Here is a 21698-nt window from a genome sequence, read left to right on the forward strand (position 1 = left end):
GTTTTAAGTTGTCATGGTGTGATACTTTAGAAAGCCTGCTTAGAGAGTCAGATGCATAAAGAGGAGAAATTTCAAAATAAAATCCACTGGTTTTAAGTTGTCATGCTTGATGCCATCTTTCTTCCTTTTCGGCCCTTAATCTGCTTGTTTCATGTTGTATTGTTTTGTTTTCATTTCTAGCCAAAGCGGTAGATACGTCAAGCTTGAAAGTTTATCTTCCTTTTTAAGAAAGCTGCTATCAAACTTTGCAGAGTTAGAAGTGTAATTCCACTGGTTTTATTTTGAAATGCTTGATGCCATCCTTTATTCTCTAAAGAAAGTTATATCGTCTAATTCCTTTTTAAGCGTTTCGACTGCAGAGATTTTTTTTCTCTCAACTGCACTATGTTATGACTGTGGTAAAGACTTGTTTAATGTCATACAAGAACAAAAGTCCACTTTTTTTGGCTAAAATGACCAAAACTGAGATGAAGAAATAAAACCACTGCTGACGTTCGAAATCAAGATTTTTCTGTTTACTAAACAGGCGCTTAGACCAACTAAGCCAAAGGACAAAAAGGTGTGATACTTTAGAAAGCCTGCTTAGCGAGTCAGATGCATAAAGAGGAGGAATTTCAAAATAAAATCCATTGGTTTTAAGTTGTCATGATGTGATACTTTAGAAAGCCTGCTTAGAGAGTCAGATGCATAAAGAGGAGAAATTTCAAAATAAAATCCACTGGTTTTAAGTTGTCATGCTTGATGCCATCTTTCTTCCTTTTCGGCCCTTAATCTGCTTGTTTCATGTTGTATTGTTTTGTTTTCATTTCTAGCCAAAGCGGTAGATACGTCAAGCTTGAAAGTTTATCTTCCTTTTTAAGAAAGCTGCTATCAAACTTTGCAGAGTTAGAAGTGTAATTCCACTGGTTTTATTTTGAAATGCTTGATGCCATCCTTTATTCTCTAAAGAAAGTTATATCGTCTAATTCCTTTTTAAGCGTTTCGACTGCAGAGATTTTTTTTCTCTCAACTGCACTATGTTATGACTGTGGTAAAGACTTGTTTAATGTCATACAAGAACAAAAGTCCACTTTTTTTGGCTAAAATGACCAAAACTGAGATGAAGAAATAAAACCACTGCTGACGTTCGAAATCAAGATTTTTCTGTTTACTAAACAGGCGCTTAGACCAACTAAGCCAAAGGACAAAAAGGTGTGATACTTTAGAAAGCCTGCTTAGCGAGTCAGATGCATAAAGAGGAGGAATTTCAAAATAAAATCCATTGGTTTTAAGTTGTCATGATGTGATACTTTAGAAAGCCTGCTTAGAGAGTCAGATGCATAAAGAGGAGAAATTTCAAAATAAAATCCACTGGTTTTAAGTTGTCATGCTTGATGCCATCTTTCTTCCTTTTCGGCCCTTAATCTGCTTGTTTCATGTTGTATTGTTTTGTTTTCATTTCTAGCCAAAGCGGTAGATACGTCAAGCTTGAAAGTTTATCTTCCTTTTTAAGAAAGCTGCTATCAAACTTTGCAGAGTTAGAAGTGTAATTCCACTGGTTTTATTTTGAAATGCTTGATGCCATCCTTTATTCTCTAAAGAAAGTTATATCGTCTAATTCCTTTTTAAGCGTTTCGACTGCAGAGATTTTTTTTCTCTCAACTGCACTATGTTATGACTGTGGTAAAGACTTGTTTAATGTCATACAAGAACAAAAGTCCACTTTTTTTTGGCTAAAATGACCAAAACTGAGATGAAGAAATAAAACCACTGCTGACGTTCGAAATCAAGATTTTCTGTTTACTAAACAGGCGCTTAGACCAACTAAGCCAAAGGACAAAAAGGTGTGATACTTTAGAAAGACTGCTTAGCGAGTCAGATGCATAAAGAGGAGGAATTTCAAAATAAAATCCACTGGTTTTAAGTTGTCATGCTTGATGCCATCTTTCTTCGTTTTTGGCCCTTAATCTGCTTGTTTCATGTTGTATTGTTTTGTTTTCATTTCTAGCCAAAGCGGTAGATACGTCAAGCTTGAAAGTTTATCTTCCTTTTTAAGAAAGCTGCTATCAAACTTTGCAGAGTTAGAAGTGTAATTCCACTGGTTTTATTTTGAAATGCTTGATGCCATCCTTTATTCTCTAAAGAAAGTTATATCGTCTAATTCCTTTTTAAGCGTTTCGACAGCAGAGATTTTTTTTCTCTCAACTGCACTATGTTTTGACTGTGGTAAAGACTTGTTTAATGTCATACAAGAACAAAAGTCCACCTTTTTTTGGCTAAAATGACCCAAACTGAGATGAAGAAAGAAAACCACTGCTGACGTTCGAAATCAAGATTTTCTGTTTACTAAACAGGCACTTAGACCAACTAAGCCAAAGGACAAAAAGGTGTGATACTTTAGAAAGCCTGCTTAGCGAGTCTGATGCATAAAGAGGAGGAATTTCAAAATAAAATCCATTGGTTTTAAGTTGTCATGGTGTGATACTTTAGAAAGCCTGCTTAGAGAGTCAGATGCATAAAGAGGAGAAATTTCAAAATAAAATCCACTGGTTTTAAGTTGTCATGCTTGATGCCATCTTTCTTCCTTTTCGGCCCTTAATCTGCTTGTTTCATGTTGTATTGTTTTGTTTTCATTTCTAGCCAAAGCGGTAGATACGTCAAGCTTGAAAGTTTATCTTCCTTTTTAAGAAAGCTGCTATCAAACTTTGCAGAGTTAGAAGTGTAATTCCACTGGTTTTATTTTGAAATGCTTGATGCCATCCTTTATTCTCTAAAGAAAGTTATATCGTCTAATTCCTTTTTAAGCGTTTCGACTGCAGAGATTTTTTTTCTCTCAACTGCACTATGTTATGACTGTGGTAAAGACTTGTTTAATGTCATACAAGAACAAAAGTCCACTTTTTTTGGCTAAAATGACCAAAACTGAGATGAAGAAATAAAACCACTGCTGACGTTCGAAATCAAGATTTTTCTGTTTACTAAACAGGCGCTTAGACCAACTAAGCCAAAGGACAAAAAGGTGTGATACTTTAGAAAGCCTGCTTAGCGAGTCAGATGCATAAAGAGGAGGAATTTCAAAATAAAATCCATTGGTTTTAAGTTGTCATGATGTGATACTTTAGAAAGCCTGCTTAGAGAGTCAGATGCATAAAGAGGAGAAATTTCAAAATAAAATCCACTGGTTTTAAGTTGTCATGCTTGATGCCATCTTTCTTCCTTTTCGGCCCTTAATCTGCTTGTTTCATGTTGTATTGTTTTGTTTTCATTTCTAGCCAAAGCGGTAGATACGTCAAGCTTGAAAGTTTATCTTCCTTTTTAAGAAAGCTGCTATCAAACTTTGCAGAGTTAGAAGTGTAATTCCACTGGTTTTATTTTGAAATGCTTGATGCCATCCTTTATTCTCTAAAGAAAGTTATATCGTCTAATTCCTTTTTAAGCGTTTCGACTGCAGAGATTTTTTTTCTCTCAACTGCACTATGTTATGACTGTGGTAAAGACTTGTTTAATGTCATACAAGAACAAAAGTCCACTTTTTTTTGGCTAAAATGACCAAAACTGAGATGAAGAAATAAAACCACTGCTGACGTTCGAAATCAAGATTTTCTGTTTACTAAACAGGCGCTTAGACCAACTAAGCCAAAGGACAAAAAGGTGTGATACTTTAGAAAGACTGCTTAGCGAGTCAGATGCATAAAGAGGAGGAATTTCAAAATAAAATCCACTGGTTTTAAGTTGTCATGCTTGATGCCATCTTTCTTCGTTTTTGGCCCTTAATCTGCTTGTTTCATGTTGTATTGTTTTGTTTTCATTTCTAGCCAAAGCGGTAGATACGTCAAGCTTGAAAGTTTATCTTCCTTTTTAAGAAAGCTGCTATCAAACTTTGCAGAGTTAGAAGTGTAATTCCACTGGTTTTATTTTGAAATGCTTGATGCCATCCTTTATTCTCTAAAGAAAGTTATATCGTCTAATTCCTTTTTAAGCGTTTCGACAGCAGAGATTTTTTTTCTCTCAACTGCACTATGTTTTGACTGTGGTAAAGACTTGTTTAATGTCATACAAGAACAAAAGTCCACCTTTTTTTGGCTAAAATGACCCAAACTGAGATGAAGAAAGAAAACCACTGCTGACGTTCGAAATCAAGATTTTCTGTTTACTAAACAGGCACTTAGACCAACTAAGCCAAAGGACAAAAAGGTGTGATACTTTAGAAAGCCTGCTTAGCGAGTCTGATGCATAAAGAGGAGGAATTTCAAAATAAAATCCACTGGTTTTAAGTTGTCATGATTGATGCCATCTTTCTTCCTTTTTGGCCCTTATACAGAAGACATTCTTCATCTCACAATTGCACTATCAGTAAAGACGTAGCCAAGGTAAATTTGAGGTTTCATGCAAGTGAAAATCCCATTTTTAAGATAGGAAGTTTCTTTTTGAGATGATGAAAACAAGGCACTGCTGAGATTCGAACTCAGGATCTCCTGTTTACTAGACAGGCGCTTTAACCAACTAAGCCACAGCACCACAAGCTGGAAAGCCTATGAAATGCAATAGAATCTGGATCGATGACAAGGCCTTGGGTTTTGAAGTTCCATAATTGAATGATCCATCTTCTAGCACAGCTTCAACTTGGTACTTGTTTTTCTTCCAAGTTATGACACAGAATAGGCAGATTGAAGGAATGCCACAGCAGGGCCAAAAGAGTTTGCCCCAATCTAACTGTAAAGAATAGACACTGTAATATCTTCAACGAAAACACACTGACCCGTAAAAATAATCATTACATCTTTTCTCCTTAGCGCATGCGCGCCATGTAGACGAGGTGGCCGAGTGGTTAAGGCGATGGACTGCTAATCCATTGTGCTCTTTATGCATGGGTTCGAATCCCATCCTCGTCGGTTTATTCTGCTTGTTTCATGTTGTATTGTTTTGTTTTCATTTCTAGCCAAAGCGGTAGATACGTCGAGCTTGAAAGTTTATCTTCCTTTTTAAGAAAGCTGCTATCAAACTTTGCAGAGTTAGAAGTGTAATTCCACTGGTTTTATTTTGAAATGCTTGATGCCATCCTTTATTCTCTAAAGAAAGTTATATCGTCTAATTCCTTTTTAAGCGTTTCGACAGCAGAGATTTTTTTTCTCTCAACTGCACTATGTTATGACTGTGGTAAAGACTTGTTTAATGTCATACAAGAACAAAAGTCCACTTTTTTTTTGCTAAAATGACCCAAACTGAGATGAAGAAAGAAAACCACTGCTGACGTTCGAAATCAAGATTTTCTGTTTACTAAACAGGCACTTAGACCAACTAAGCCAAAGGACAAAAAGGTGTGATACTTTAGAAAGCCTGCTTAGCGAGTCAGATGCATAAAGAGGAGGAATTTCAAAATAAAATCCACTGGTTTTAAGTTGTCATGATTGATGCCATCTTTCTTCCTTTTTGGCCCTTATACAGAAGACATTCTTCATCTCACAATTGCACTATCAGTAAAGACGTAGCCAAGGTAAATTTGAGGTTTCATGCAAGTGAAAATCCCATTTTTAAGATAGGAAGTTTCCTATCAGAAAATCAAGATTTTCTGTTTACTAAACAGGCACTTAGACCAACTAAGCCAAAGGACAAAAAGGTGTGATACTTTAGAAAGCCTGCTTAGCGAGTCAGATGCATAAAGAGGAGGAATTTCAAAATAAAATCCACTGGTTTTAAGTTGTTATGATTGATGCCATCTTTCTTCCTTTTTGGCCCTTATACAGAAGACATTCTTCATCTCACAATTGCACTATCAGTAAAGACGTAGCCAAGGTAAATTTGAGGTTTCATGCAAGTGAAAATCCCATTTTTAAGATAGGAAGTTTCTTTTTGAGATGATGAAAACAAGGCACTGCTGAGATTCGAACTCAGGATCTCCTGTTTACTAGACAGGCGCTTTAACCAACTAAGCCACAGCACCACAAGCTGGAAAGCCTATGAAATGCAATAGAATCTGGATCGATGACAAGGCCTTGGGTTTTGAAGTTCCATAATTGAATGATCCATCTTCTAGCACAGCTTCAACTTGGTACTTGTTTTTCTTCCAAGTTATGACACAGAATAGGCAGATTGAAGGAATGCCACAGCAGGGCCAAAAGAGTTTGCCCCAATCTAACTGTAAAGGATAGACACTGTAATATCTTCAACGAAAACACACTGACCCGTAAAAATAATCATTACATCTTTTCTCCTTAGCGCATGCGCGCCATGTAGACGAGGTGGCCGAGTGGTTAAGGCGATGGACTGCTAATCCATTGTGCTCTGCATGCATGGGTTCGAATCCCATCCTCGTCGGTTTATTCTGCTTGTTTCATGTTGTATTGTTTTGTTTTCATTTCTAGCCAAAGCGGTAGATACGTCAAGCTTGAAAGTTTATCTTCCTTTTTAAGAAAGCTGCTATCAAACTTTGCAGAGTTAGAAGTGTAATTCCACTGGTTTTATTTTGAAATGCTTGATGCCATTATTTATTCTCTAAAGAAAGTTATATCGTCTAATTCCTTTTTAAGCGTTTCGACAGCAGAGATTTTTTTTCTCTCAACTGCACTATGTTTTGACTGTGGTAAAGACTTGTTTAATGTCATACAAGAACAAAAGTCCACCTTTTTTTGGCTAAAATGACCCAAACTGAGATGAAGAAAGAAAACCACTGCTGACGTTCGAAATCAAGATTTTCTGTTTACTAAACAGGCACTTAGACCAACTAAGCCAAAGGACAAAAAGGTGTGATACTTTAGAAAGCCTGCTTAGCGAGTCAGATGCATAAAGAGGAGGAATTTCAAAATAAAATCCACTGGTTTTAAGTTGTCATGATTGATGCCATCTTTCTTCCTTTTTGGCCCTTATACAGAAGACATTCTTCATCTCACAATTGCACTATCAGTAAAGACGTAGCCAAGGTAAATTTGAGGTTTCATGCAAGTGAAAATCCCATTTTTAAGATAGGAAGTCTCTTTTTGAGATGATGAAAACAAGGCACTGCTAAGATTCGAACTCAGGATCTCCTGTTTACTAGACAGGCGCTTTAACCAACTAAGCCACAGCACCACAAGCTGGAAAGCCTATGAAATGCAATGGAATCTGGATCGATGACAAGGCCTTGGGTTTTGAAGTTCCATAATTGAATGATCCATCTTCTAGCACAGCTTCAACTTGGTACTTGTTTTTCTTCCAAGTTATGACACAGAATAGGCAGATTGAAGGAATGCCACAGCAGGGCCAAAAGAGTTTGCCCCAATCTAACTGTAAAGAATAGACACTGTAATATCTTCAACGAAAACACACTGACCCGTAAAAATAATCATTACATCTTTTCTCCTTAGCGCATGCGCGCCATGTAGGCGAGGTGGCCGAGTGGTTAAGGCGATGGACTGCTAATCCATTGTGCTCTGCATGCATGGGTTCGAATCCCATCCTCGTCGGTTTATTCTGCTTGTTTCATGTTGTATTGTTTTGTTTTCATTTCTAGCCAAAGCGGTAGATACGTCAAGCTTGAAAGTTTATCTTCCTTTTTAAGAAAGCTGCTATCAAACTTTGCAGAGTTAGAAGTGTAATTCCACTGGTTTTATTTTGAAATGCTTGATGCCATCCTTTATTCTCTAAAGAAAGTTATATCGTCTAATTCCTTTTTAAGCGTTTCGACTGCAGAGATTTTTTTTCTCTCAACTGCACTATGTTTTGACTGTGGTAAAGACTTGTTTAATGTCATACAAGAACAAAAGTCCACTTTTTTTTGGCTAAAATGACCAAAACTGAGATGAAGAAATAAAACCACTGCTGACGTTCGAAATCAAGATTTTCTGTTTACTAAACAGGCGCTTAGACCAACTAAGCCAAAGGACAAAAAGGTGTGATACTTTAGAAAGCCTGCTTAGCGAGTCAGATGCATAAAGAGGAGGAATTTCAAAATAAAATCCATTGGTTTTAAGTTGTCATGCTTGATGCCATCTTTCTTCCTTTTTGGCCCTTATACAGAAGACATTCTTCATCTCACAATTGCACTATCAGTAAAGACGTAGCCAAGGTAAATTTGAGGTTTCATGCAAGTGAAATTCACATTTTTAAGATAGGAAGTTTCTTTTTGAGATGATGAAAACAAAGCACTGCTGAGATTCGAACTCAGGATCTCCTGTTTACTAGACAGGCGCTTTAACCAACTAAGCCACAGCACCACAAGTTGGAAAGCCTATGAAATCTAGGGAAGATGTAAGCACCGATCAAACATTTCAAGTGGTTAACTTAACAAGACAACATTGAGTTGAGTTTCATTCCATGCACACAGAAACGTGGAACAGGATTTCATTCTCAGTCACGACAATTAAGAAACCAAGTAAATTATGAATAGCATTCATTCAATGACATTGACAATTTGCAGAATGCAATAGAATCTGGATCGATGACAAGGCCTTGGGTTTTGAAGTTCCATAATTGAATGATCCATCTTCTAGCACAGCTTCAATTTGGTACTTGTTTTTCTTCCAAGTTATGACACAGAATAGGCAAATTGAAGGAATGCCACAGCAGGGCCAATAGAGTTTGCCCCAATCTAACTGTAAAGAATAGACACTGTAATATCTTCAACGAAAACACACTGACCCGTAAAAATCATCATTACATCTTTTCTCCTTAGCGCATGTTCGCCATGTAGACGAGGTGGCCGAGTGGTTAAGGCGATGGACTGCTAATCCATTGTGCTCTGCATGCATGGGTTCGAATCCCATCCTCGTCGGTTTATTCTGCTTGTTTCATGTTGTATTGTTTTGTTTTCATTTCTAGCCAAAGCGGTAGATACGTCAAGCTTGAAAGTTTATCTTCCTTTTTAAGAAAGCTGCTATCAAACTTTGCAGAGTTAGAAGTGTAATTCCACTGGTTTTATTTTGAAATGCTTGATGCCATCCTTTATTCTCTAAAGAAAGTTATATCGTCTAATTCCTTTTTAAGCGTTTCGACAGCAGAGATTTTTTTTCTCTCAACTGCACTATGTTTTGACTGTGGTAAAGACTTGTTTAATGTCATACAAGAACAAAAGTCCACCTTTTTTTGGCTAAAATGACCCAAACTGAGATGAAGAAAGAAAACCACTGCTGACGTTCGAAATCAAGATTTTCTGTTTACTAAACAGGCACTTAGACCAACTAAGCCAAAGGACAAAAAGGTGTGATACTTTAGAAAGCCTGCTTAGCGAGTCTGATGCATAAAGAGGAGGAATTTCAAAATAAAATCCACTGGTTTTAAGTTGTCATGCTTGATGCCATCTTTCTTCCTTTTTGGCCCTTAATCTGCTTGTTTCATGTTGTATTGTTTTGTTTTCATTTCTAGCCAAAGCGGTAGATACGTCAAGCTTGAAAGTTTATCTTCCTTTTTAAGAAAGCTGCTATCAAACTTTGCAGAGTTAGAAGTGTAATTCCACTGGTTTTATTTTGAAATGCTTGATGCCATCCTTTATTCTCTAAAGAAAGTTATATCGTCTAATTCCTTTTTAAGCGTTTCGACTGCAGAGATTTTTTTTCTCTCAACTGCACTATGTTATGACTGTGGTAAAGACTTGTTTAATGTCATACAAGAACAAAAGTCCACTTTTTTTTGGCTAAAATGACCAAAACTGAGATGAAGAAATAAAACCACTGCTGACGTTCGAAATCAAGATTTTCTGTTTACTAAACAGGCGCTTAGACCAACTAAGCCAAAGGACAAAAAGGTGTGATACTTTAGAAAGCCTGCTTAGCGAGTCAGATGCATAAAGAGGAGGAATTTCAAAATAAAATCCATTGGTTTTAAGTTGTCATGGTGTGATACTTTAGAAAGCCTGCTTATAGAGTCAGATGCATAAAGAGGAGAAATTTCAAAATAAAATCCACTGGTTTTAAGTTGTCATGCTTGATGCCATCTTTCTTCCTTTTCGGCCCTTAATCTGCTTGTTTCATGTTGTATTGTTTTGTTTTCATTTCTAGCCAAAGCGGTAGATACGTCAAGCTTGAAAATTTATCTTCCTTTTTAAGAAAGCTGCTATCAAACTTTGCAGAGTTAGAAGTGTAATTCCACTGGTTTTATTTTGAAATGCTTGATGCCATCCTTTATTCTCTAAAGAAAGTTATATCGTCTAATTCCTTTTTAAGCGTTTCGACTGCAGAGATTTTTTTTCTCTCAACTGCACTATGTTATGACTGTGGTAAAGACTTGTTTAATGTCATACAAGAACAAAAGTCCACTTTTTTTGGCTAAAATGACCAAAACTGAGATGAAGAAATAAAACCACTGCTGACGTTCGAAATCAAGATTTTCTGTTTACTAAACAGGCACTTAGACCAACTAAGCCAAAGGACAAAAAGGTGTGATACTTTAGAAAGCCTGCTTAGCGAGTCAGATGCATAAAGAGGAGGAATTTCAAAATAAAATCCACTGGTTTTAAGTTGTCATGATTGATGCCATCTTTCTTCCTTTTTGGCCCTTATACAGAAGACATTCTTCATCTCACAATTGCACTATCAGTAAAGACGTAGCCAAGGTAAATTTGAGGTTTCATGCAAGTGAAAATCCCATTTTTAAGATAGGAAGTTTCTTTTTGAGATGATGAAAACAAGGCACTGCTGAGATTCGAACTCAGGATCTCCTGTTTACTAGACAGGCGCTTTAACCAACTAAGCCACAGCACCACAAGCTGGAAAGCCTATGAAATGCAATAGAATCTGGATCGATGACAAGGCCTTGGGTTTTGAAGTTCCATAATTGAATGATCCATCTTCTAGCACAGCTTCAACTTGGTACTTGTTTTTCTTCCAAGTTATGACACAGAATAGGCAGATTGAAGGAATACCACAGCAGGGCCAAAAGAGTTTGCCCCAATCTAACTGTAAAGAATAGACACTGTAATATCTTCAACGAAAACACACTGACCCGTAAAAATAATCATTACATCTTTTCTCCTTAGCGCATGCGCACCATGTAGACGAGGTGGCCGAGTGGTTAAGGCGATGGACTGCTAATCCATTGTGCTCTGCATGCATGGGTTCGAATCCCATCCTCGTCGGTTTATTCTGCTTGTTTCATGTTGTATTGTTTTGTTTTCATTTCTAGCCAAAGCGGTAGATACGTCAAGCTTGAAAGTTTATCTTCCTTTTTAAGAAAGCTGCTATCAAACTTTGCAGAGTTAGAAGTGTAATTCCACTGGTTTTATTTTGAAATGCTTGATGCCATCCTTTATTCTCTAAAGAAAGTTATATCGTCTAATTCCTTTTTAAGCGTTTCGACTGCAGAGATTTTTTTTCTCTCAACTGCACTATGTTTTGACTGTGGTAAAGACTTGTTTAATGTCATACAAGAACAAAAGTCCACTTTTTTTTGGCTAAAATGACCAAAACTGAGATGAAGAAATAAAACCACTGCTGACGTTCGAAATCAAGATTTTCTGTTTACTAAACAGGCGCTTAGACCAACTAAGCCAAAGGACAAAAAGGTGTGATACTTTAGAAAGCCTGCTTAGCGAGTCAGATGCATAAAGAGGAGGAATTTCAAAATAAAATCCATTGGTTTTAAGTTGTCATGCTTGATGCCATCTTTCTTCCTTTTTGGCCCTTATACAGAAGACATTCTTCATCTCACAATTGCACTATCAGTAAAGACGTAGCCAAGGTAAATTTGAGGTTTCATGCAAGTGAAATTCACATTTTTAAGATAGGAAGTTTCTTTTTGAGATGATGAAAACAAAGCACTGCTGAGATTCGAACTCAGGATCTCCTGTTTACTAGACAGGCGCTTTAACCAACTAAGCCACAGCACCACAAGTTGGAAAGCCTATGAAATCTAGGGAAGATGTAAGCACCGATCAAACATTTCAAGTGGTTAACTTAACAAGACAACATTGAGTTGAGTTTCATTCCATGCACACAGAAACGTGGAACAGGATTTCATTCTCAGTCACGACAATTAAGAAACCAAGTAAATTATGAATAGCATTCATTCAATGACATTGACAATTTGCAGAATGCAATAGAATCTGGATCGATGACAAGGCCTTGGGTTTTGAAGTTCCATAATTGAATGATCCATCTTCTAGCACAGCTTCAATTTGGTACTTGTTTTTCTTCCAAGTTATGACACAGAATAGGCAGATTGAAGGAATGCCACAGCAGGGCCAATAGAGTTTGCCCCAATCTAACTGTAAAGAATAGACACTGTAATATCTTCAACGAAAACACACTGACCCGTAAAAATCATCATTACATCTTTTCTCCTTAGCGCATGTTCGCCATGTAGACGAGGTGGCCGAGTGGTTAAGGCGATGGACTGCTAATCCATTGTGCTCTGCATGCATGGGTTCGAATCCCATCCTCGTCGGTTTATTCTGCTTGTTTCATGTTGTATTGTTTTGTTTTCATTTCTAGCCAAAGCGGTAGATACGTCAAGCTTGAAAGTTTATCTTCCTTTTTAAGAAAGCTGCTATCAAACTTTGCAGAGTTAGAAGTGTAATTCCACTGGTTTTATTTTGAAATGCTTGATGCCATCCTTTATTCTCTAAAGAAAGTTATATCGTCTAATTCCTTTTTAAGCGTTTCGACAGCAGAGATTTTTTTTCTCTCAACTGCACTATGTTTTGACTGTGGTAAAGACTTGTTTAATGTCATACAAGAACAAAAGTCCACCTTTTTTTGGCTAAAATGACCCAAACTGAGATGAAGAAAGAAAACCACTGCTGACGTTCGAAATCAAGATTTTCTGTTTACTAAACAGGCACTTAGACCAACTAAGCCAAAGGACAAAAAGGTGTGATACTTTAGAAAGCCTGCTTAGCGAGTCTGATGCATAAAGAGGAGGAATTTCAAAATAAAATCCACTGGTTTTAAGTTGTCATGCTTGATGCCATCTTTCTTCCTTTTTGGCCCTTAATCTGCTTGTTTCATGTTGTATTGTTTTGTTTTCATTTCTAGCCAAAGCGGTAGATACGTCAAGCTTGAAAGTTTATCTTCCTTTTTAAGAAAGCTGCTATCAAACTTTGCAGAGTTAGAAGTGTAATTCCACTGGTTTTATTTTGAAATGCTTGATGCCATCCTTTATTCTCTAAAGAAAGTTATATCGTCTAATTCCTTTTTAAGCGTTTCGACTGCAGAGATTTTTTTTCTCTCAACTGCACTATGTTATGACTGTGGTAAAGACTTGTTTAATGTCATACAAGAACAAAAGTCCACTTTTTTTTGGCTAAAATGACCAAAACTGAGATGAAGAAATAAAACCACTGCTGACGTTCGAAATCAAGATTTTCTGTTTACTAAACAGGCGCTTAGACCAACTAAGCCAAAGGACAAAAAGGTGTGATACTTTAGAAAGCCTGCTTAGCGAGTCAGATGCATAAAGAGGAGGAATTTCAAAATAAAATCCATTGGTTTTAAGTTGTCATGGTGTGATACTTTAGAAAGCCTGCTTAGAGAGTCAGATGCATAAAGAGGAGAAATTTCAAAATAAAATCCACTGGTTTTAAGTTGTCATGCTTGATGCCATCTTTCTTCCTTTTCGGCCCTTAATCTGCTTGTTTCATGTTGTATTGTTTTGTTTTCATTTCTAGCCAAAGCGGTAGATACGTCAAGCTTGAAAATTTATCTTCCTTTTTAAGAAAGCTGCTATCAAACTTTGCAGAGTTAGAAGTGTAATTCCACTGGTTTTATTTTGAAATGCTTGATGCCATCCTTTATTCTCTAAAGAAAGTTATATCGTCTAATTCCTTTTTAAGCGTTTCGACTGCAGAGATTTTTTTTCTCTCAACTGCACTATGTTATGACTGTGGTAAAGACTTGTTTAATGTCATACAAGAACAAAAGTCCACTTTTTTTGGCTAAAATGACCAAAACTGAGATGAAGAAATAAAACCACTGCTGACGTTCGAAATCAAGATTTTTCTGTTTACTAAACAGGCGCTTAGACCAACTAAGCCAAAGGACAAAAAGGTGTGATACTTTAGAAAGCCTGCTTAGCGAGTCAGATGCATAAAGAGGAGGAATTTCAAAATAAAATCCATTGGTTTTAAGTTGTCATGATGTGATACTTTAGAAAGCCTGCTTAGAGAGTCAGATGCATAAAGAGGAGAAATTTCAAAATAAAATCCACTGGTTTTAAGTTGTCATGCTTGATGCCATCTTTCTTCCTTTTCGGCCCTTAATCTGCTTGTTTCATGTTGTATTGTTTTGTTTTCATTTCTAGCCAAAGCGGTAGATACGTCAAGCTTGAAAGTTTATCTTCCTTTTTAAGAAAGCTGCTATCAAACTTTGCAGAGTTAGAAGTGTAATTCCACTGGTTTTATTTTGAAATGCTTGATGCCATCCTTTATTCTCTAAAGAAAGTTATATCGTCTAATTCCTTTTTAAGCGTTTCGACTGCAGAGATTTTTTTTCTCTCAACTGCACTATGTTATGACTGTGGTAAAGACTTGTTTAATGTCATACAAGAACAAAAGTCCACTTTTTTTTGGCTAAAATGACCAAAACTGAGATGAAGAAATAAAACCACTGCTGACGTTCGAAATCAAGATTTTCTGTTTACTAAACAGGCGCTTAGACCAACTAAGCCAAAGGACAAAAAGGTGTGATACTTTAGAAAGACTGCTTAGCGAGTCAGATGCATAAAGAGGAGGAATTTCAAAATAAAATCCACTGGTTTTAAGTTGTCATGCTTGATGCCATCTTTCTTCGTTTTTGGCCCTTAATCTGCTTGTTTCATGTTGTATTGTTTTGTTTTCATTTCTAGCCAAAGCGGTAGATACGTCAAGCTTGAAAGTTTATCTTCCTTTTTAAGAAAGCTGCTATCAAACTTTGCAGAGTTAGAAGTGTAATTCCACTGGTTTTATTTTGAAATGCTTGATGCCATCCTTTATTCTCTAAAGAAAGTTATATCGTCTAATTCCTTTTTAAGCGTTTCGACAGCAGAGATTTTTTTTCTCTCAACTGCACTATGTTTTGACTGTGGTAAAGACTTGTTTAATGTCATACAAGAACAAAAGTCCACCTTTTTTTGGCTAAAATGACCCAAACTGAGATGAAGAAAGAAAACCACTGCTGACGTTCGAAATCAAGATTTTCTGTTTACTAAACAGGCACTTAGACCAACTAAGCCAAAGGACAAAAAGGTGTGATACTTTAGAAAGCCTGCTTAGCGAGTCAGATGCATAAAGAGGAGGAATTTCAAAATAAAATCCACTGGTTTTAAGTTGTCATGATTGATGCCATCTTTCTTCCTTTTTGGCCCTTATACAGAAGACATTCTTCATCTCACAATTGCACTATCAGTAAAGACGTAGCCAAGGTAAATTTGAGGTTTCATGCAAGTGAAAATCCCATTTTTAAGATAGGAAGTTTCTTTTTGAGATGATGAAAACAAGGCACTGCTGAGATTCGAACTCAGGATCTCCTGTTTACTAGACAGGCGCTTTAACCAACTAAGCCACAGCACCACAAGCTGGAAAGCCTATGAAATGCAATAGAATCTGGATCGATGACAAGGCCTTGGGTTTTGAAGTTCCATAATTGAATGATCCATCTTCTAGCACAGCTTCAACTTGGTACTTGTTTTTCTTCCAAGTTATGACACAGAATAGGCAGATTGAAGGAATGCCACAGCAGGGCCAAAAGAGTTTGCCCCAATCTAACTGTAAAGAATAGACACTGTAATATCTTCAACGAAAACACACTGACCCGTAAAAATAATCATTACATCTTTTCTCCTTAGCGCATGCGCGCCATGTAGACGAGGTGGCCGAGTGGTTAAGGCGATGGACTGCTAATCCATTGTGCTCTTTATGCATGGGTTCGAATCCCATCCTCGTCGGTTTATTCTGCTTGTTTCATGTTGTATTGTTTTGTTTTCATTTCTAGCCAAAGCGGTAGATACGTCGAGCTTGAAAGTTTATCTTCCTTTTTAAGAAAGCTGCTATCAAACTTTGCAGAGTTGGAAGTGTAATTCCACTGGTTTTATTTTGAAATGCTTGATGCCATCCTTTATTCTCTAAAGAAAGTTATATCGTCTAATTCCTTTTTAAGCGTTTCGACAGCAGAGATTTTTTTTCTCTCAACTGCACTATGTTATGACTGTGGTAAAGACTTGTTTAATGTCATACAAGAACAAAAGTCCACTTTTTTTTTGCTAAAATGACCCAAACTGAGATGAAGAAAGAAAACCACTGCTGACGTTCGAAATCAAGATTTTCTGTTTACTAAACAGGCACTTAGACCAACTAAGCCAAAGGACAAAAAGGTGTGATACTTTAGAAAGCCTGCTTAGCGAGTCAGATGCATAAAGAGGAGGAATTTCAAAATAAAATCCACTGGTTTTAAGTTGTCATGATTGATGCCATCTTTCTTCCTTTTTGGCCCTTATACAGAAGACATTCTTCATCTCACAATTGCACTATCAGTAAAGACGTAGCCAAGGTAAATTTGAGGTTTCATGCAAGTGAAAATCCCATTTTTAAGATAGGAAGTTTCCTATCAGAAAATCAAGATTTTCTGTTTACTAAACAGGCACTTAGACCAACTAAGCCAAAGGACAAAAAGGTGTGATACTTTAGAAAGCCTGCTTAGCGAGTCAGATGCATAAAGAGGAGGAATTTCAAAATAAAATCCACTGGTTTTAAGTTGTTATGATTGATGCCATCTTTCTTCCTTTTTGGCCCTTATACAGAAGACATTCTTCATCTCACAATTGCACTATCAGTAAAGACGTAGCCAAGGTAAATTTGAGGTTTCATGCAAGTGAAAATCCCATTTTTAAGATAGGAAGTTTCTTTTTGAGATGATGAAAACAAGGCACTGCTAAGATTCGAACTCAGGATCTCCTGTTTACTAGACAGGCGCTTTAACCAACTAAGCCACAGCACCACAAGCTGGAAAGCCTATGAAATGCAATAGAATCTGGATCGATGACAAGGCCTTGGGTTTTGAAGTTCCATAATTGAATGATCCATCTTCTAGCACAGCTTCAACTTGGTACTTGTTTTTCTTCCAAGTTATGACACAGAATAGGCAGATTGAAGGAATGCCACAGCAGGGCCAAAAGAGTTTGCCCCAATCTAACTGTAAAGGATAGACACTGTAATATCTTCAACGAAAACACACTGACCCGTAAAAATAATCATTACATCTTTTCTCCTTAGCGCATGCGCGCCATGTAGACGAGGTGGCCGAGTGGTTAAGGCGATGGACTGCTAATCCATTGTGCTCTGCATGCATGGGTTCGAATCCCATCCTCGTCGGTTTATTCTGCTTGTTTCATGTTGTATTGTTTTGTTTTCATTTCTAGCCAAAGCGGTAGATACGTCAAGCTTGAAAGTTTATCTTCCTTTTTAAGAAAGCTGCTATCAAACTTTGCAGAGTTAGAAGTGTAATTCCACTGGTTTTATTTTGAAATGCTTGATGCCATCCTTTATTCTCTAAAGAAAGTTATATCGTCTAATTCCTTTTTAAGCGTTTCGACAGCAGAGATTTTTTTTCTCTCAACTGCACTATGTTTTGACTGTGGTAAAGACTTGTTTAATGTCATACAAGAACAAAAGTCCACCTTTTTTTGGCTAAAATGACCCAAACTGAGATGAAGAAAGAAAACCACTGCTGACGTTCGAAATCAAGATTTTCTGTTTACTAAACAGGCACTTAGACCAACTAAGCCAAAGGACAAAAAGGTGTGATACTTTAGAAAGCCTGCTTAGCGAGTCAGATGCATAAAGAGGAGGAATTTCAAAATAAAATCCACTGGTTTTAAGTTGTCATGATTGATGCCATCTTTCTTCCTTTTTGGCCCTTATACAGAAGACATTCTTCATCTCACAATTGCACTATCAGTAAAGACGTAGCCAAGGTAAATTTGAGGTTTCATGCAAGTGAAAATCCCATTTTTAAGATAGGAAGTTTCCTATCAGAAAATCAAGATTTTCTGTTTACTAAACAGGCACTTAGACCAACTAAGCCAAAGGACAAAAAGGTGTGATACTTTAGAAAGCCTGCTTAGCGAGTCAGATGCATAAAGAGGAGGAATTTCAAAATAAAATCCACTGGTTTTAAGTTGTTATGATTGATGCCATCTTTCTTCCTTTTTGGCCCTTATACAGAAGACATTCTTCATCTCACAATTGCACTATCAGTAAAGACGTAGCCAAGGTAAATTTGAGGTTTCATGCAAGTGAAAATCCCATTTTTAAGATAGGAAGTTTCTTTTTGAGATGATGAAAACAAGGCACTGCTGAGATTCGAACCCAGGATCTCCTGTTTACTAGACAGGCGCTTTAACCAACTAAGCCACAGCACCACAAGCTGGAAAGCCTATGAAATGCAATAGAATCTGGATCGATGACAAGGCCTTGGGTTTTGAAGTTCCATAATTGAATGATCCATCTTCTAGCACAGCTTCAACTTGGTACTTGTTTTTCTTCCAAGTTATGACACAGAATAGGCAGATTGAAGGAATGCCACAGCAGGGCCAAAAGAGTTTGCCCCAATCTAACTGTAAAGGATAGACACTGTAATATCTTCAACGAAAACACACTGACCCGTAAAAATAATCATTACATCTTTTCTCCTTAGCGCATGCGCGCCATGTAGACGAGGTGGCCGAGTGGTTAAGGCGATGGACTGCTAATCCATTGTGCTCTGCATGCATGGGTTCGAATCCCATCCTCGTCGGTTTATTCTGCTTGTTTCATGTTGTATTGTTTTGTTTTCATTTCTAGCCAAAGCGGTAGATACGTCAAGCTTGAAAGTTTATCTTCCTTTTTAAGAAAGCTGCTATCAAACTTTGCAGAGTTAGAAGTGTAATTCCACTGGTTTTATTTTGAAATGCTTGATGCCATCCTTTATTCTCTAAAGAAAGTTATATCGTCTAATTCCTTTTTAAGCGTTTCGACAGCAGAGATTTTTTTTCTCTCAACTGCACTATGTTTTGACTGTGGTAAAGACTTGTTTAATGTCATACAAGAACAAAAGTCCACCTTTTTTTGGCTAAAATGACCCAAACTGAGATGAAGAAAGAAAACCACTGCTGACGTTCGAAATCAAGATTTTCTGTTTACTAAACAGGCACTTAGACCAACTAAGCCAAAGGACAAAAAGGTGTGATACTTTAGAAAGCCTGCTTAGCGAGTCAGATGCATAAAGAGGAGGAATTTCAAAATAAAATCCACTGGTTTTAAGTTGTCATGATTGATGCCATCTTTCTTCCTTTTTGGCCCTTATACAGAAGACATTCTTCATCTCACAATTGCACTATCAGTAAAGACGTAGCCAAGGTAAATTTGAGGTTTCATGCAAGTGAAAATCCCATTTTTAAGATAGGAAGTTTCTTTTTGAGATGATGAAAACAAGGCACTGCTGAGATTCGAACTCAGGATCTCCTGTTTACTAGACAGGCGCTTTAACCAACTAAGCCACAGCACCACAAGCTGGAAAGCCTATGAAATGCAATAGAATCTGGATCGATGACAAGGCCTTGGGTTTTGAAGTTCCATAATTGAATGATCCATCTTCTAGCACAGCTTCAACTTGGTACTTGTTTTTCTTCCAAGTTATGACACAGAATAGGCAGATTGAAGGAATGCCACAGCAGGGCCAAAAGAGTTTGCCCCAATCTAACTGTAAAGGATAGACACTGTAATATCTTCAACGAAAACACACTGACCCGTAAAAATAATCATTACATCTTTTCTCCTTAGCGCATGCGCGCCATGTAGACGAGGTGGCCGAGTGGTTAAGGCGATGGACTGCTAATCCATTGTGCTCTGCATGCATGGGTTCGAATCCCATCCTCGTCGGTTTATTCTGCTTGTTTCATGTTGTATTGTTTTGTTTTCATTTCTAGCCAAAGCGGTAGATACGTCAAGCTTGAAAGTTTATCTTCCTTTTTAAGAAAGCTGCTATCAAACTTTGCAGAGTTAGAAGTGTAATTCCACTGGTTTTATTTTGAAATGCTTGATGCCATCCTTTATTCTCTAAAGAAAGTTATATCGTCTAATTCCTTTTTAAGCGTTTCGACAGCAGAGATTTTTTTTCTCTCAACTGCACTATGTTTTGACTGTGGTAAAGACTTGTTTAATGTCATACAAGAACAAAAGTCCACCTTTTTTTGGCTAAAATGACCCAAACTGAGATGAAGAAAGAAAACCACTGCTGACGTTCGAAATCAAGATTTTCTGTTTACTAAACAGGCACTTAGACCAACTAAGCCAAAGGACAAAAAGGTGTGATACTTTAGAAAGCCTGCTTAGCGAGTCAGATGCATAAAGAGGAGGAATTTCAAAATAAAATCCACTGGTTTTAAGTTGTCATGATTGATGCCATCTTTCTTCCTTTTTGGCCCTTATACAGAAGACATTCTTCATCTCACAATTGCACTATCAGTAAAGACGTAGCCAAGGTAAATTTGAGGTTTCATGCAAGTGAAAATCCCATTTTTAAGATAGGAAGTTTCTTTTTGAGATGATGAAAACAAGGCACTGCTGAGATTCGAACTCAGGATCTCCTGTTTACTAGACAGGCGCTTTAACCAACTAAGCCACAGCACCACAAGCTGGAAAGCCTATGAAATGCAATAGAATCTGGATCGATGACAAGGCCTTGGGTTTTGAAGTTCCATAATTGAATGATCCATCTTCTAGCACAGCTTCAACTTGGTACTTGTTTTTCTTCCAAGTTATGACACAGAATAGGCAGATTGAAGGAATGCCACAGCAGGGCCAAAAGAGTTTGCCCCAATCTAACTGTAAAGAATAGACACTGTAATATCTTCAACGAAAACACACTGACCCGTAAAAATAATCATTACATCTTTTCTCCTTAGCGCATGCGCGCCATGTAGACGAGGTGGCCGAGTGGTTAAGGCGATGGACTGCTAATCCATTGTGCTCTTTATGCATGGGTTCGAATCCCATCCTCGTCGGTTTATTCTGCTTGTTTCATGTTGTATTGTTTTGTTTTCATTTCTAGCCAAAGCGGTAGATACGTCGAGCTTGAAAGTTTATCTTCCTTTTTAAGAAAGCTGCTATCAAACTTTGCAGAGTTGGAAGTGTAATTCCACTGGTTTTATTTTGAAATGCTTGATGCCATCCTTTATTCTCTAAAGAAAGTTATATCGTCTAATTCCTTTTTAAGCGTTTCGACAGCAGAGATTTTTTTTCTCTCAACTGCACTATGTTATGACTGTGGTAAAGACTTGTTTAATGTCATACAAGAACAAAAGTCCACTTTTTTTTTGCTAAAATGACCCAAACTGAGATGAAGAAAGAAAACCACTGCTGACGTTCGAAATCAAGATTTTCTGTTTACTAAACAGGCACTTAGACCAACTAAGCCAAAGGACAAAAAGGTGTGATACTTTAGAAAGCCTGCTTAGCGAGTCAGATGCATAAAGAGGAGGAATTTCAAAATAAAATCCACTGGTTTTAAGTTGTCATGATTGATGCCATCTTTCTTCCTTTTTGGCCCTTATACAGAAGACATTCTTCATCTCACAATTGCACTATCAGTAAAGACGTAGCCAAGGTAAATTTGAGGTTTCATGCAAGTGAAAATCCCATTTTTAAGATAGGAAGTTTCCTATCAGAAAATCAAGATTTTCTGTTTACTAAACAGGCACTTAGACCAACTAAGCCAAAGGACAAAAAGGTGTGATACTTTAGAAAGCCTGCTTAGCGAGTCAGATGCATAAAGAGGAGGAATTTCAAAATAAAATCCACTGGT

General features: G+C 37.2%; 14 non-coding genes across 14 annotated transcripts; 8 read left to right on the forward strand and 6 right to left on the reverse strand.

The window, feature by feature from the left end:
* Positions 1–4423: 4423 nt before the first annotated feature.
* TRNAT-AGU (transfer RNA threonine (anticodon AGU)) lies at positions 4424–4497 on the reverse strand. Its single transcript has one exon. It is a non-coding gene; the product is annotated as a tRNA-Thr (tRNA).
* A 1349-nt stretch (positions 4498–5846) lies between these two features.
* On the reverse strand, positions 5847–5920 carry TRNAT-AGU (transfer RNA threonine (anticodon AGU)). The gene has a single exon. It is a non-coding gene; the product is annotated as a tRNA-Thr (tRNA).
* A 292-nt stretch (positions 5921–6212) lies between these two features.
* TRNAS-GCU (transfer RNA serine (anticodon GCU)) lies at positions 6213–6294 on the forward strand. The gene has a single exon. It is a non-coding gene; the product is annotated as a tRNA-Ser (tRNA).
* A 1042-nt stretch (positions 6295–7336) lies between these two features.
* Positions 7337–7418, forward strand: TRNAS-GCU (transfer RNA serine (anticodon GCU)). The gene has a single exon. It is a non-coding gene; the product is annotated as a tRNA-Ser (tRNA).
* A 1225-nt stretch (positions 7419–8643) lies between these two features.
* TRNAS-GCU (transfer RNA serine (anticodon GCU)) lies at positions 8644–8725 on the forward strand. The gene has a single exon. It is a non-coding gene; the product is annotated as a tRNA-Ser (tRNA).
* A 1850-nt stretch (positions 8726–10575) lies between these two features.
* On the reverse strand, positions 10576–10649 carry TRNAT-AGU (transfer RNA threonine (anticodon AGU)). Its single transcript has one exon. It is a non-coding gene; the product is annotated as a tRNA-Thr (tRNA).
* Positions 10650–10941: 292 nt separating this feature from the next.
* TRNAS-GCU (transfer RNA serine (anticodon GCU)) lies at positions 10942–11023 on the forward strand. Its single transcript has one exon. It is a non-coding gene; the product is annotated as a tRNA-Ser (tRNA).
* A 1225-nt stretch (positions 11024–12248) lies between these two features.
* On the forward strand, positions 12249–12330 carry TRNAS-GCU (transfer RNA serine (anticodon GCU)). The gene has a single exon. It is a non-coding gene; the product is annotated as a tRNA-Ser (tRNA).
* Positions 12331–15356: 3026 nt separating this feature from the next.
* TRNAT-AGU (transfer RNA threonine (anticodon AGU)) lies at positions 15357–15430 on the reverse strand. Its single transcript has one exon. It is a non-coding gene; the product is annotated as a tRNA-Thr (tRNA).
* A 1715-nt stretch (positions 15431–17145) lies between these two features.
* TRNAS-GCU (transfer RNA serine (anticodon GCU)) lies at positions 17146–17227 on the forward strand. Its single transcript has one exon. It is a non-coding gene; the product is annotated as a tRNA-Ser (tRNA).
* Positions 17228–18568: 1341 nt separating this feature from the next.
* Positions 18569–18650, forward strand: TRNAS-GCU (transfer RNA serine (anticodon GCU)). The gene has a single exon. It is a non-coding gene; the product is annotated as a tRNA-Ser (tRNA).
* A 676-nt stretch (positions 18651–19326) lies between these two features.
* TRNAT-AGU (transfer RNA threonine (anticodon AGU)) lies at positions 19327–19400 on the reverse strand. The gene has a single exon. It is a non-coding gene; the product is annotated as a tRNA-Thr (tRNA).
* A 292-nt stretch (positions 19401–19692) lies between these two features.
* TRNAS-GCU (transfer RNA serine (anticodon GCU)) lies at positions 19693–19774 on the forward strand. The gene has a single exon. It is a non-coding gene; the product is annotated as a tRNA-Ser (tRNA).
* Positions 19775–20450: 676 nt separating this feature from the next.
* On the reverse strand, positions 20451–20524 carry TRNAT-AGU (transfer RNA threonine (anticodon AGU)). Its single transcript has one exon. It is a non-coding gene; the product is annotated as a tRNA-Thr (tRNA).
* Between the last annotated feature and the right edge of the window lie 1174 nt (positions 20525–21698).

This window comes from Ranitomeya imitator, chromosome 7 (genome assembly GCF_032444005.1).
Source record: "Ranitomeya imitator isolate aRanImi1 chromosome 7, aRanImi1.pri, whole genome shotgun sequence".
Classification (NCBI taxonomy): Eukaryota; Metazoa; Chordata; class Amphibia; order Anura; family Dendrobatidae; genus Ranitomeya; species Ranitomeya imitator.